Source organism: Bos javanicus, chromosome 19 (assembly GCF_032452875.1).
Source record: "Bos javanicus breed banteng chromosome 19, ARS-OSU_banteng_1.0, whole genome shotgun sequence".
Taxonomy (NCBI): domain Eukaryota; kingdom Metazoa; phylum Chordata; class Mammalia; order Artiodactyla; family Bovidae; genus Bos; species Bos javanicus.
In genome coordinates, this window is record NC_083886.1 from 38,132,783 (window position 1) to 38,147,377 (window position 14,595).

The 14,595-nt window shown below is 54.7% G+C and overlaps 1 non-coding gene across 1 annotated transcript; it reads left to right on the forward strand.

Annotated features, from left to right (window-relative positions):
• Positions 1–4,123: 4,123 nt before the first annotated feature.
• Positions 4,124–4,231, forward strand: LOC133233097 (U6 spliceosomal RNA). The gene has a single exon (XR_009731577.1). It is a non-coding gene; the product is annotated as a U6 spliceosomal RNA (small nuclear RNA).
• Positions 4,232–14,595: the final 10,364 nt, after the last annotated feature.

Sequence of the window (14,595 nt, forward strand, 5' to 3'; positions counted from 1 at the left end):
GTCATGTGAAAAAGTGGGGGAGTCTGGGGCCCACTGGCAGAAGATTAATTTTCTGTAGGTAATGGGGAGCCATGGAAGGCTCTTGAGCAAGGGAGTCCACATTTTCAGCAGGGTCCTTTGGAAATAGCCCTGGCTGCCACAAAGAGGCCAGGCTAGAGGTAGAGAAGTAAGGGAGGGGAGGGACATAAAAGTCCACCTGGGGTATGGTGGGGCCAGGCTGAACAGGGAGGAGGGGCGGGTTGCAAGCGGCAGGGAAGGAGACAGGAAAAGTGGATAAAGCAACTGGCTTGAGGGAAAAAGGCATGAGCTCCAGGCTATCATCTGGCCTGGAGAATCCCAGGGACGGGGGAGCCTGGTGGGCTGCCGTCTATGGGGTCGCACAGAGTCGGACACGATTGAAGCGACTTAGCAGCAGCAGCAGCAGCAGCCAGGCTATCAGAGGACAGAAGTGAGGTGGAGGGCTTCACAACATTTCAAGCAGGAAGGATATCTTGGAGGCTTAAGGGAGACCCCACCCTGTGCAAAACTCCTTCCTGCAATAGCTGCTCAGAGAACTTCAGTGAAGGGACGCTCCCTCCCCATCATTAGCCTGTCCTATGGTAGAACAGCTCCAGCAGCTATGGAAAAGGGCTTCTGGAGTCCTGTTTAAATAGTAAGTAGGTCAATGGATGGATAGATGGATGAATGGAGGCAAGAACACACAGACACTGAAGCAGAGGGTGAAAAGAGCACATCTTGATATCCCCCGTGCCAAGCCCCGTAGCTCCAGTCCTGATCTTCCTGATCTTTCCTGCCCTCTCCTGCAGGAAGCCTGCCCTTACTTCCTATCCAGGCAGCTTTCCTCTCCATCTCCCTGGTTCCCCTAGCTCAGACTTGTTGGGTCATATGTCACTCTAGGGCTGTAGCCTGGGAGCTTCAGGGGCTGGGACAGAACTGAGGTTCGTGTCCTCTGGTGTCCACATAGAACCCATCTCCAGGGGACCTCAGGATAGGAATGGTGGCAGGGAAGTAACCAGACTTGGTCCCCACCACAGGCGTCAGGGCACATTGCAGGCAGCCCTGAGCACCTGCCCGTGGGACTTCCTCCTGTCCTCAGTCTTAAAGCCCCTCCTCTGGGGGGCGGGTCACCTGCTTCAAGCAGGTCCCAGCTGGGATCTCAGGTAGAGGCGTCTGCCATCACACTTTACAAAGCTGTAAAAGGGGCTAATGACCCCTTCCGCCGGCCCCCAGCTGACAGGAGGGGCAGAGGAATGCTGGCAGGGCTCAGCAGGTTCCACATGAAAGTGCACAGAAACCTGGGAGGAATTTTTATCCTCCTGGGAGGTGGGGGGAAGGGAGGAATGTCACCTGGAAACCATCCACCCTTTCCTCCCCTCTCAGGAATTCTCAGCCTTGAAAAATTAGGAAATCTAGACTCCCCCCGCTAAAAACCAACCAAATCCTTTTTATGGACAGCCCCACATTTGATGGCCCCTCTTTTAAAATAGTCCTCTCTTGAGGACATTTACCTGTGTGCTAGGCAGTGTTGCAAACTCTCCCCAATGCAATCCTCTGATTAGCCCTATGAACCTGGTATTCTGATTTCCTCATTTTACAGATGCCAACACTGAAGTTGGCATCTTCAACTTCAACTTGGGGAAGTAATTTCCCCAAGATCCCACAGCAAGCAAGTAACAGGATGTGAGCCTGCACCCTTATCCACTTTCCAAAAGGAGTCATTTCTTTCTGATCCTGGAGGGAGCTGGAACCCCAGCCGACAACAAGGGTGAGCAGAGAGGAAGCTGGATTCACACCTTGTCTGACTTCCTCCTGCAGCCCCGCACCCTGGGCTGGGAGAGATGGCCTCATTTCTTAGAGGCAGAGCCGGAGGCCCCTCCTTCTCGGCCAGTTGAGAGGAGGTCAGAGGGCAGACTGCTCTTCCATCCACCTGGACTCCAATTAGGGGAGACAACACACACCCAGCAAAGGGAGTCATAGGGAGCCTAAGAGAGGATCCTGGATACAAATCTTGCCTCCACTGCTCACAGCTGTGTGGTCTTGATACATTCCTTCACCTTCCTGAGCCTTAGTTTCCTCATCTGTGAAAGGGAGAAGGTAACAGGACCTATTTCATCGGACAGTTATAAGGATTAAACACGTCATCTGCTCAAATGTTTACCCCCATGCCTAAAATGTAGGAGGCCCTAGGTCAAGGTCAGCCCGCAGAAAAGCTGCAATATCCAGAAGAAGAGGGAAGTGGCCTGCACCGGGGGGTGCTTTGTGCCCTGCCTCCCGGGAGGGACCTAGTCACCACTGCAGTTCCTTCATGGGCAAACCCGTGGACCAGGGTGGGAGTTAGACGGAGGCAACATGCACCAGCTAGGCACAGACCCCTAGCACCTTGAAGCCAGAAGAGAACCAGACCAACCAGCAGGCAGGCTTTTCCCTCAGTGTCACTTTGAGCAAGTGCCTGCACCTGCCAGTCCATCTCCCTCTGAAAAGTGAGGGTGTTCCCACTGGCCCAGAGGCTGGCTCTGGGTGTTGATTTTCTCTCCTTTATCCATCCTTCTCAGATGCCTGCAAGGGCAGCCCTGTCTCCTCAGTGCGGAGGGGAGAGGTCTGTAGGTGCCATACCCTTGGGGAAACAAAGACAGCCTTCTAGGAGAAGAAGTGTTTGCCTCCAGCTCTTTGCTGTTAATTAGCCTTGGGGGAGATCAGCAGAGGCCCTTCCCCTAAGGGTTCAGCCTGTGAGTGACTGAAAGTGGCCTCCTGCCTGGAGCAGAGGGCTAAGTAGCTAGGGGAGGGGGCGAGAAACAAGAGGCTTTCTCAGAGGGCCATGTGGCACCGGCTTATCTGCCCCTTGGGGTCTGAGTCTGTGGCCTGGTGGAGGAAGGGAATGCAGCCAGACCTGACTCCCTTCCTCGTCCTGTCCCTCTGGGTCCCTCCAACCCTCTATTCTCAAACAAGGTCATATCCCTCCAAGTGCCCACCCTGCTGTCTGGAATGGCCATACCTCCTAAACATCTTGAAATACACTCTTCCCCTCCTCCCCCTCTTCTTCCTTCTCTTGCCCATCCTCCTCCTCTAGGAAGCTTTCCAGGACCCAGAAGAGGACAGAGGACTGTTGTCTTCTCAGATCTCCGGCTAGGATCCACCCCTCCCACCTGCTGCTTCCCCAGCAAAGGTGCTGAGTCATGACTTGATGTTGAATTTGGTGATTGGCTGAGTTCTGGACCCTGTGAGAGCAGGATTTGGAGTCACAAAAGCTGCAGTGAAGCAGGTAAATGAGCAGGCTCTGAAGTCAGACAGATCCAAGCTGGGCTGCCTGTCCCAGGGCTCTTGGGGATGAGCAAACTTGCCCTCTCTGTGCCTCAATTCTCTCACTGTGGAGCAGTACATGAGATCATGCATGAAGAGTTTTATAACAGTGCCTGGCGCTATTATTGTGATGGCAATTATTCCAGTCATAATATCTCAGGACCACATCAGCTCAGGAACAGTGACAGATTTTATTTTCTTGGGCTCCAAAATCACTGCGGCCAGTGACTGCAGCCATGAAATTAAAAGACGCTTGCTCCTTGGAAGAAAAGCTATGAAAAACCTAGACAGTGGACTAAAAAGCAGAGACATCACTGCTGGCAAAGGTCTGTATAGTCCAAGCTATGGTTTTTCCAGTAATCACGTACAGATGTGAGAGCTAGACAATAAATAAAAAAGGCTAAGTGCCTAAGAATTGATGCTTTCAAACTGTGGTGCTGGAGAAGACTCTTGAGAGTCCCTTGGACAGCAAGGAGATCCAACCAGTCAATCCTAAAGGAAATCAGTTCTGAATATTCATTGGAAGGACAGATGCTGAAGCTGAAGCTCCAATACTTTGGCCACCTAATAAGAAGAACCGACTCATTGGAAAAGACCCTGATGCTGGGAAAGATTGAGGGCAGGAGGCAAAGGGGACAGTAGAGGATGAGATGGTTGGATGGTAACACTGACTCAATGGACATGAGTTTGAGCAAGCTCAGGGAGATAGAGAAGGACAGGAAAGCCTGGCGTGCTGCAGTCCATGGGGTCGCACAGAGTCTGACACGACTGAGCAACAACAACAAGGATCATAGGACCACAGAGGCTTAGGTCAGAGGAGGCTTGGGCGCTCACTTCAGCAGCACATATACTAAATACAGATATGATACAAAGAAGATTGGCGTGGCCCCTGTGCAAGGATTACAGGCAAATTTGTGAAGCTTTCCATATTTTTTCATTGAAAAAGACACATATACCCCAATGTTCATTGTAGCACTCTTAATAATAGCTAGGACATGGAAGCAACCTAGATGTCCATCAACAGATAAATGGATAAAGAAGCTCTGGTACATATATACAATGGAATATTACTCAGCCATAAAAAGGAACACATTTGAGTCAGTTCTAATGAGGTGGATGAACTGAGAGCCTATTATACAGAGTGAAGTAAGTCAGAAAAAAAAAAGTATCATATACTAACGCATAAATATGAAATCTAGAAAGATGGTACTGATGATCCTATTTGCAGGGCAGCAATGGAGAAGCAGACATAGAAAACAGATTTGTGGACACAGCAGGGGAAGGAGAGGGCAGGACGAATGGAGAGAACAGCATGGAAACATACACACTACTATATATAAAGTGGCTAGCTAGTGGGAATTTGCTGTATGACTCAGGGAACTCAAAGGGGAGTTCTGTGACAATCTAGAGGGGTAGAAGGTGGGAGGGAGGTTCAAGAGGGAGGGGACATAGGTACATGTATTGCTGAGGCATGTTGATGAATGGCAGAAACCAACAAAATATTGTAAAGCACTTATCCTTCAATTAAAAATAAATTAATTTAAAAAAAAGAAGGAGCCTTGGAGGTCATGGGGGGCAATTCACCTTCTGGGTCCCTTCCCCCAGCCTACCTTTCTGGAAGCATCAGACCTGCAGTCTGGAGATAGAAGTCTCCTCTGTAATGGTCACACCCGTGGCACCTTCCCACGGGTACTTTGATGACAGGGGTGACCCAGGTGGATGAGTAAGCCTCTTCCTGTCCTGCTCCCTCTCCCAAAAGTTCCATCCCTGGCCCCAAGGAAGTGTTTGAACCAGGAGGATCACCTCCAACTCCACGCTGAGCCTGTCAGCTGGGGCTCAGAGCCTATGGAGGCCTCAGCCTCAGGACCCTCCTGCTCAAAGCTCATGATCTCTAGGACTCTGGGGCTGGGCAGAGTGGGCAAAGATAAAAACCCAACACTGCCTCTTTCAGACCTAGCCCATGATGGGGCTGCAAGCCAAGACCTATGAGTACCTGGCTCTCTCCTTCCCAATCCTGGCCCAACCTGCAAAAACTGGGCTTGGGAAAAGCTTGTTCACGATCTGAGAGGTAGGCACCATATGCAGAAGACAGTCTGAGCTCTAAGGAGGTGGAAGCATGGCAATGGGCAGCCTGCAGAGGGATGGGGAGGGAAAGGGGCAGGAGAGACACCCCCAGAGGGCTTCTGATGGAGCCCTCAGCCTGGATGAGGTCGGAGGCCTGTTGGTATCTGGCTGCTAGTGAAGAGTGTGGGGTCCAGGAAGCCTCCAGTCCTGCCCCTGGGAGACGTCGTCTGGTGGTTCCCAGGCTTGGGGGTCAGGGACATTCCTTGAGTCTGGCCAGCTCTCCAGACAGGTGTGGCCCAGCCCTAACCAGTCAGGTCACTCTGGGCCATCACCACCCTTGGTGGGCTCCTTTGTTCTTTTCCTGTGGCATTCCTGCCCTGTGCCCTACTGGCACAAGCCTGGGATGTGCCAGGGGGGCCGGTGAGCTGGGTGGGTTTAGCAGCTGCTTGGGCCAGGGGAAGAGGTAAAAGGGGACAGGCAGAGCTGGCAAGCTGCACCCCCCAGTCTGTGCCTCAAAGCCCACTTGTAGATCTCATCCCACTTGCCAGACCCAAGCCCTTGTCTGTAGGCGTTTGAGGGCTTTGGGCTTTGGAGGCGGCGTTGGGCCCCCGAGGGGGTGTAATAGAGGAAGGGGAAAGAAGCTCCTCTGGTGGAAACACTTGGTGCAGCTCATTGGTCCTCCTTCCCCACTAGGCCTCACCCTCTTCTCTCCTTCCCTTCCAGGGCTGCTCCTCAACTTCCTCTTTGGGAGCCCTTACAGATTCCTCCCCGCTCTGGCCAGGCTCAGCTCTCCATTTTTCCCCAGCTGTCAGGTACCTGGAACTGTGGGGCTTTGCCCCCATCCCTGGCTGTCCACTAGGGACCTCCAGGAAGTAAACCAGAAACATGCAGCTCTGCTGGGTGTGGAGCAACTGGGTACGTCCCTGGGCACCAGACCTGGCAAACAACCTTCCACTGCTGCTGCTGGAAGCGAAGGAAACAAGCCAAGCTCCCTGCACCTGGTGCCAAGAGCCCAGGGATGATTCTCTGGGTGCCCAGAGCCGTCAGGAAACATAAGAGTGAAGGGCCAAGGGGAGCACACCCCTAGGGGCAACAGGCATTCCTTCTCAACCACTGGACTGGGCCAGGCTCTGCCACCAGTCTGCCATCCCGGGAGACATGCCACCCACCAATGGAGCAAACGGCCACTCACCCCAAGTCACTTCTTCGACTGCAGCCCGCAGGCAGGACAAGTTCATCTTATAGAGAGCCCCCTCTTTCCTGGCTCTTGCCTCTCCTTCCCCTGATCTTATCCCCAGGAGCAGAGACACCCTCTCCTTTATCCAGTACTGCTCCCTTCACTCCTTCCTAGCCCTGCTTACTCCACATTCCCCTCCTCCAAGAAGTCCATCGTGGTTTCTCCCCTGATCCAAGCTGTTGGCTACTTAACTCCTCCCCCATCCCATATCAAGCACAAGCACTCCTGTGTACAAATGCTAGCTCACATGGAAGAGTTGGGGGGTGGGGGTGGGGAGTTATTCTTGGTATTTATTATTACTCAGGGGCTTCACTGGTAGCTCAGGTGGTAAAGAATCCACCTACAACACAGGAGTCCCGGGTTTGATCCCTGAGTTGGGAAGATCCCTTGGAGAAGGGATAGGCTACCCACTCCAGTATTCATGGGCTTCCCTGGTGGCTCAGACTATAAAGAATCCACCTGCAATGCGGGAGAGCTGGGTTCAATCCCTGGATCAGGAAGATCACCTGGAGAAGGGCATGGCAACCCACTCCAGTATTCTTGCCTGGAGCATTCCCATGGACAAAGGAGCCTGGTGGGCTACAGTCCATAGGGTCGCAAAGAGTCGCAAAAACACGGCTGAGCGAATAAGCACAGCACACACAGCATTATTCCTCAGACGTTTTACAGTTTTCATAACACTTGCCCTGACAACTGACTCAAATCATCTTTAACATTACTAAGGTAGGCAGAAAGGGCTAAGTATCTGTCTTTCTATAGAGGACACTGGGGCCCAGAGAAAGAGGAGATTTGACCAAGATCACGGAGCCTATTAGAGGACTCAGCCCAGGTCTCCTGACCCTCCGGACCGCCCCCCGCGCGGACTGACACTGCTTGCTAGTCTGGGAGGGCCTCCTGGAGGAGGTGTACCGCGCGCTGCCTCAGGAGGGAAGGCAGAGACCCAGGTGGAGAAGCGGCGCGGGCCTCGGTCGGCTGGGCGGCGTGGGAACCGGCCAGGCTGGAGCGAGGGGAGGGGGCGCCGCGCTCACCGCAAGGTTCCGCCCCTCGGCGGGCGCAGACAAAGGGGTCGCTGTGCCCAGTCGCCCCCTCCCCTTGCTCGGCGCCCCGCGCCCGCCCCCTCTCCCCAAAGCTGCTTTCAATTTAAACGCCTCCAACCAGCGGGCGCTGCCCCGGGGGGCGCGACCGCAGCGCCGAGCGCCCCTGTAATTTCCGCGGGGAGCTGACCGGCTCAAACACGGCCCCGCGGTGCCCCGACCGCAGGCCCCGAGACCGGAGACGGCGCCCAGACGGCCTTGCCCGGGTCGTGGGAGCGCCGCTGGGGCGGCCTCCTCCGAGGGCCCAGCCCGGCCCCGCCGCCTCCTCCACGCAGCCCAGCGCCACCAGGAAGCCTGCGCGCCTTCCCCCATCGCTGCTGCCTTGAAGTCCCTCGCATCTCTAAAAACCCAACTCCCTTGGGGGGAGGATACCGGGTCAGGAGTATCCATTCTGAAGGAGTACCCCCTTCAGACTAGAGGCTCCCTGAGGGCAGGGGTTAGTTCTCTTCAGACTAGGGGCTTGTAAGGGAAGGTATTGGGTCAACGCTTCCCCCAGCAGACTGGGGAGATCTTGGACCACAAGGGTTTGGGGTCTCCCTAAAAGACAGGGAGTCAGTGAAAGAATGTCTGTAAAGCATGGAAGCCTGGTGCTCAGACCTAGAGTAAATTTTTGTGCTTTGCTTGTTAGTTACTACTACTGGTTACAGTTTCCCCAAAGCTGCGGCTCGGGAAGCAGGCATGTCCCACCTTTCCTCCCTTTCCCCCAGTCCACAAGTGCCTACCCAGAACAGTCAGGAAAGAGAGGACACTTCTCACGCTGTGCCCTCCCCAGGGACCTCCTTGGAAGATGAGTCTAAGTGACCTGAGCTGGATTCCTACTTGCCTGCTGAGGAAGTGGAAGGGAGGGTCCTGCCCCCAGGTTAAAGAGGAGGGGACCCCAGCCTCTGAGCCTCCAGGGAAGGACCCAGCATGGATTGTCTCAAAGGGGTAGGTGGGTAAGAGCCACAGACATGGGGAATCTATCTGCCGATCCTCACCTTAGCACAGATCAGGCAGAAAGGCCAGCTGGACACCAGGAAGAACTTTTGAGACCTGGCAGGGAGCTCCAGGGGCTTCTCCAGGTAGGCCTCTGTGTTGGGATGGTGGACATGCCTGCAAAGCTCCCTTCTGACCTGAAGTGTGTATTCTCTTTCCTGCTCCCCTCGGCCTGGGAGCTCTGCCCACCCACCCTCCCTTCTGAGAATTCTGGAGGGGGCATTTTGAGTTAATACATATGAGTGAATTGTCTAAAGTGCCTGATGTCCCTGGATCACTGCTACTCTCAGTGGATGGGGCTCCACTGGAATTTTCCAGATCATGGTGTGTGTGTGTGTCTGTGTGTGTGGTGTGTTGAAGGAGCACAGCTGGGGGCCCTGCTTGTCCTGAGTGCTCTGCTCCACCTTGTCCCCTCCCCCATGTCCCAAACACCCCTCTCTTTCCAGCCTGGCTTTTGTGGTGAAGCTAATCAGAAGTAATTATGGGGAAGGAGGGGTCCTTAGAGGGACCCCACAGAGACCACCTCATCCGCCCTGGCCCAGCCGTGGTGGCCCTGGCCCCCGGGGCCTAGGCCTCGCTCAGCTCCTCCTGGTGAGAGTGAAGCCACCAATGCCACCCCTGCCCACGGCTCCCCTCTCTCCCTGCCGACCCAAGCCCGCAGCTGCAGGTAAGCTCACACATCTGGGTTCCTTTTCCCCTCAGTTGGCCCCCAGTTTTTCCATCCTCATTCATTCATCTCACATTTACTGGGAACCTTCTCTGAGCCAGGGCCCACGCTGGGCACTGAAGTGACTGGTGCCCGCCCTGGGACATGGGTCAGTGCAGACACTGTGGAGGGGAAGGCAGAGGGCCCCCTCTAAAGGCACAGGCCATTTCAGGGAGGCCCTCCCCTCACCACCATTTTGCTGACGCTAAGGGGGCTTGGGGGACAGAGACCATTAGCTCCAGAAGCTGTGAGGACTTCCTGACTCCACACTCCTAACCTGGCAGGCCACCCAGTGCCGCCTCCCACCCAGTGTTGACAGATGTCAGGCCAGCCCAGCTCTGTCTTCCTGTCCTGCCCCTGCCCTCCTCTGGCAGCCTCTTCCATCCACTTGTGTTCTCCCTACTTCCTTGCTCAGCGGTCCCTCAGCATGTGTGGAGACCCTCAGTCAGCACACACGGGGCTCAGAGCCTTAGACACCTCAGAGAACAGCTGTCCTCTCTATTTCCCACATGCACACAGGAACTGAGGCCAGGACGGGTGGCGGGGCGAGTGCAGGCAGTCAGCACCGCAGAACTGAATCCTGGACCTCTGACTCCCGGTCCAGGGCTCTTCCTGGGGAGTCCTTCTTGACCTGCACCTGAGGGCAGTTTGGGTCTGCTCCTTCCTCCATCCCTTTACCGCGCCCAGGAGAACGGAGGAGCAAAGAAGTTCTCCGCCATCTTGCCTCCTGCCCTGCCCCAGTAGCCTGGGCCTGAAGATGGGTGGTGGGGTGGGAAGGACCAGAGTGCGGCTCAGTTGAGGGTCTCTAATTTGCTCCTGCCCCTTGATGTCCAGAAGAAAACAGGCCTTCTGTGCCCAAGAGACTTCCAAGCAGAAGTGGAGGTCAATGCCCCCCCCCCCACCCGCCCCGGAGGTGCCAAGGTGGTAATTAGGCTTGGGGGTGGGCCCTGAAAGGATGGGGGTGGGGCGGCCATTATCCCTGGGAGCTGAGCTGGGCAGAGGAGCTGTGTGGTCTGGGCAAATGGGTGGTTTGTAGGTGGTCTAGGGAATGAATGAGTGAGTGTTTGCGAGGGAAGCTGGTGGGGGGGAGCAGAGAGAGTGGGGGAGCAGGCGGAGGGTAGAGCAAAGCTGGGTCGTCTCTCCCTGGACTCAGTGGTCTGGACCCCCGCCCCTGTTCTGAGGCATCACCAAGGAGAGTCCCAGAGGCACCTGGGGGTCTCAGGGGTGCTTGCCCTGGGCCTGCAGCAGTGGGCCACCTGGGCCACCACATGGGGTGGGGATGTTGAGGAGAGGATGGGGTTGGGGGAGGGGGCCTGGCGAGCTCTCTGCTGAGATCATGGCTCTAGGAAGCCACCATCGCCCCACCTGCTCCTCAGCTTCCGGGGAGAGGGGAGGAGGCTGGTGGAGGTGGTTCAGTGCGGGGTCCCTGGCATGTGGTGTAGTGCTGGCCTACTGGCCCTGTCCCCACTCCCAGCCCTTGTCTGATCCCTCTCACTGTAAGGAACAATTCCTTCCTGGACTGCGAAGGGCCCTCTGATTGAATCCTTGCTGCTGTCTCAGCCTCACGGGAGCTGCAAATCCACGAGACGACCTCTTCTTCTAACCCTCAGGATCGCCTGTCCACTGCTTCCCCACTCAGGCTGCACGGGGTAAACTGTTAGTGACTTCACCTCCCTTAGCCTTGGTTTCCCTACGTGTGAAATATAAGTAATACAGTATTAACTATGAGGATTAAAGAAGCCAGCCAGGGTCCACATTCTTAAAATGGCAGTTGTGGCAATGATTAATGCTCAACAAGATGTCTCTTGTGTCCAGAGGGTAATCCTCCTCCCAGGAATGGCTACCTGGAACCCAGGACCTGGCTGTGACCCCTGGCATAGGGACCAGGACTGTGGCAGGCAGGCAGTGAGGTGAGCAGGTCATGGGGAAGGGGTGCGGTTACTGGACTGTCCAGTGGCACCTGCTGGGGCCTGGGGCACATTCCTCCTCCCCCGCTCTCTCCCCACCTGCCAGCTGCCACCTGTGATGTCAGTGCCACTGCTCACCTGGCTCCTGCCGCAAGAGAGAGTACAGTGAGACTAGCAGACACAGCTGCTCCGAGGGAAGGAATGAACTGAGGGAGCAGCCCGATCTGGACAGCCTGCTGGGGCACCTTAGCTGCCCGCCCTCCTAGAGAGGCTAAGTGTCTCTCGCCCGGTTTCATCCTGTAACCCTCAGCACCCTGGGAGGACCCTGCTGGATCTCCACCCTCAGACTGGTATCCCCCTGAGGCAGGGACTGGACCCTCACCATCAGAACAAAGGATCCGTGAAGGGGAGCTAACCCAAAGACCCTGGCCCATGGGGAGTGGACTGGAATTTGATGGGCCTAGCCCCTCTCTGGGTTCAGTAGCCTTACTGCGCTCCTTATTCACATCCAAAATTCTCCATTGCTGGGAAAGTCTGCAGCAAAGCCAGAAAGAACTAGAAAATCTGGGAGACTGTCTGCTGCCCTGTGATCTGGAAGTGGCAGAGGTCAGGGGGAAGGACAGGGCCTGTGGAGAGGCAGACTCTACATTAGGGTCATTCCCAAGTCAGTCTCCCTCCTCCATTCCCTCCTCGAAGCCAGCCAGGCTAACCCCTCCTCTCCCTCTGTGCTCTGTCCCCACTGAGCTAGAGCTGGAAGGGACTGGTTGGCGTTTAGTGGTGGGGTGCAGCCAAGGGGAAGAAGGAATGTTTATCCCCCAGGCCTGCAGTCAGGCCAACATAGCAGCCTCTGGGGGCTGCTCCTGGGTGGCTGAGACCTTGAGGATGGGAAAGCCCAGATTCGGAGCCAATGATACTCATACCTTCAGATGTCAGCACCCACTCTCCTAGGAGGAAAGAGAGCCCCTTTCTCACCATTCCCTACTCACTCCAAATATGGATCATCTGGGCTTGGGGAATGAAGGAGGAGGGGAGCTGCCCTAAATGCAATGCTCTTTCCGAGGAACTGGGAGGATTCTGAGGCAGGTGGGAAGTATCAGTTGGGAGTCATTTAGACAGAGAGAGGACAGAGCTTTGGAGAGAGGAGAGGACTAGAAGACCATCTTGCCTCCCTTCCACGCCAATCCTTGAATACCTCTCAAAGAATGTCTCCCGTTTTCAGGTCTACCTCCATGTGGATGCTGGAGAAGGAAATGGCAAACCCACTCCAGTATTCTTGCCCGGATAATTCCATGGGCAGAGGAGCTTGATGGGCTACAGTCCATGGGGTCACAAAGAGTCAGACACGACTGAGCGACTAACACACACACACACACACACACACACACACACACACACACACACACGCTATGCGCATACAATGCAGAAGTCTCCACATCCTCACCTCAAAAATCAAAACATGTTCATTAAAGGCCTACTGTGTTCCAGACCTCCTGTGTGCAGGGTGGTGTTCTAAGCATGAATGAGCAACACTCCCCTCCCTCACTAGCTCACAGTCTAGGGGCTGTAACACACAAGGCAGATTCCAGTTCAAGACAGAATGAAATACAAGCTAGGCAGAGACGCCAAGAAATCTGGTGTACAGACAGGGAAATTCATCCTGACAAAAGATCAAAGATAACCTTCCCAAGCATCCAAAGGGTAATGCAGAAAGTAATTCAGATCCAATACCCTGAAGTGCCTCTTCTGCCTAGAAGCCTTCTTTGAGTCCCCAGTCTAAATCTGTCCCACCCCCATTATAAGTTCTCCTTGAGTTCCTAAAGATACCCTGAACTTATCACAGTTTGTAAGGATATGTTTATTTATGGGATTATGTGATTAATTCTTCTCCCCCGGAGCACCGTAAGTGCCAGGAACAAGCTTGTCTGTGAGCCAAGGTGGTGGGCCATGAAAGCATGCAGCATGACCAGGGTGAAACCAGCCACTAGATGTGGCTGGAGTTAAGGGGGTGAAGTGCATAGTGGCGGCCCAGACGGGCAGGGGAAATTGGCACCAGATCAGGGCAGGCTGTAAATGCCAGGCAACGTTGGGACTTTATCCTGCTGGCAGTGGGGAGCCATCAAAGGTTTTTGAGCATGAGAGTGGCATGTTCCAACCTGTGTTCTGAGATTCCAGGATCCCTTAGTACAGTGCAGAGGAGGGGTGGGGGGTTGGGGTGTGCCCCCCTGGAGCCAGGGGAACCCGCCTTCGTTGCCGTAGTCTCAGGGACTGGTTTTAAAAGGCCTCAGTTTTGCATCTGGAGCAATCAAAGTGGAAAGAAAAGTGGGCAAGTTCGAACTACTGATACTATAGAAAGGATGGGGTTTGGTGACCAGTTGGATGGTAAAAGGAGTGGACATTAAGGATGACTTGCAAATTCTAGTCATACTGCTTTGGAGATGGTGATGCCTTCAAGCTGGATAAGGCATACCTAAGGCAGCAGTTGTTGAGAAAGATGAGCTATATTTGAAAGATTGAAGGCAGGAGGAGAAGGGGACGACAGAAGATGAGATGGCTGGATGGCATCACCGACTCAATGGTCATGAGTTTGAATAGGCTCCGGGAGTTGGTGATGGACAGGGAAGCCTGGCGTGCTACAGTCCATGGGGTTGCAAAGAGTCAGAGATGACTGAGTGACTGAACTGAACTAACTGAGCTATATTTGGACATACTCCTGATATCCACTGTCCATTCTCCTACTATAGCCAGTCAGTGTTCTCTTACCCCTCCACACAGGCTTCAGGGTGGCATAGCTTCCCCCAGGGTGGTGATGCTCATAGATACGAGGGGAGAGTGTGGGGGTGGGCAGGTGGGAGTTGGAGCTGGGCACCAGTCCTTCTCTCTTCCTGCCCTTGCTTGGCACTGCCTTTTGACTGGACCTCTGACTTCCTGCTCCTCTTGGTGTTACCACCCCTCCAAGAGGAGCTCCCCAGGGAGGCTGGATAAGATGGGGAAGAGATCAGGAAGGAAAGATCTGAACTCTGAAGCAAGTTTAGCTCCTAGAGCTTTGCCCTCCTCACCCCTGCCCACTAGATACCCCTGTGCACACCTGGATTCTTGGAACTCTTAGCAGAAGAGATAAGAGAAGGGTCTGGGAAAAACACAGGGCTGTGGGGAGGCATTGGGTCCAGCCACATGCAGAGTATTAAGAGGGAGTGTGGGCCCCAGACATGGACCCTGAACGATAAACTCAAGGTTGAACTTGCAGTACTCTATGGAGGGCTCAGGACTCAGTTCTCAGACCCTGGAAGCAGGAGCCCAGACCTCAGGGCATCCCAG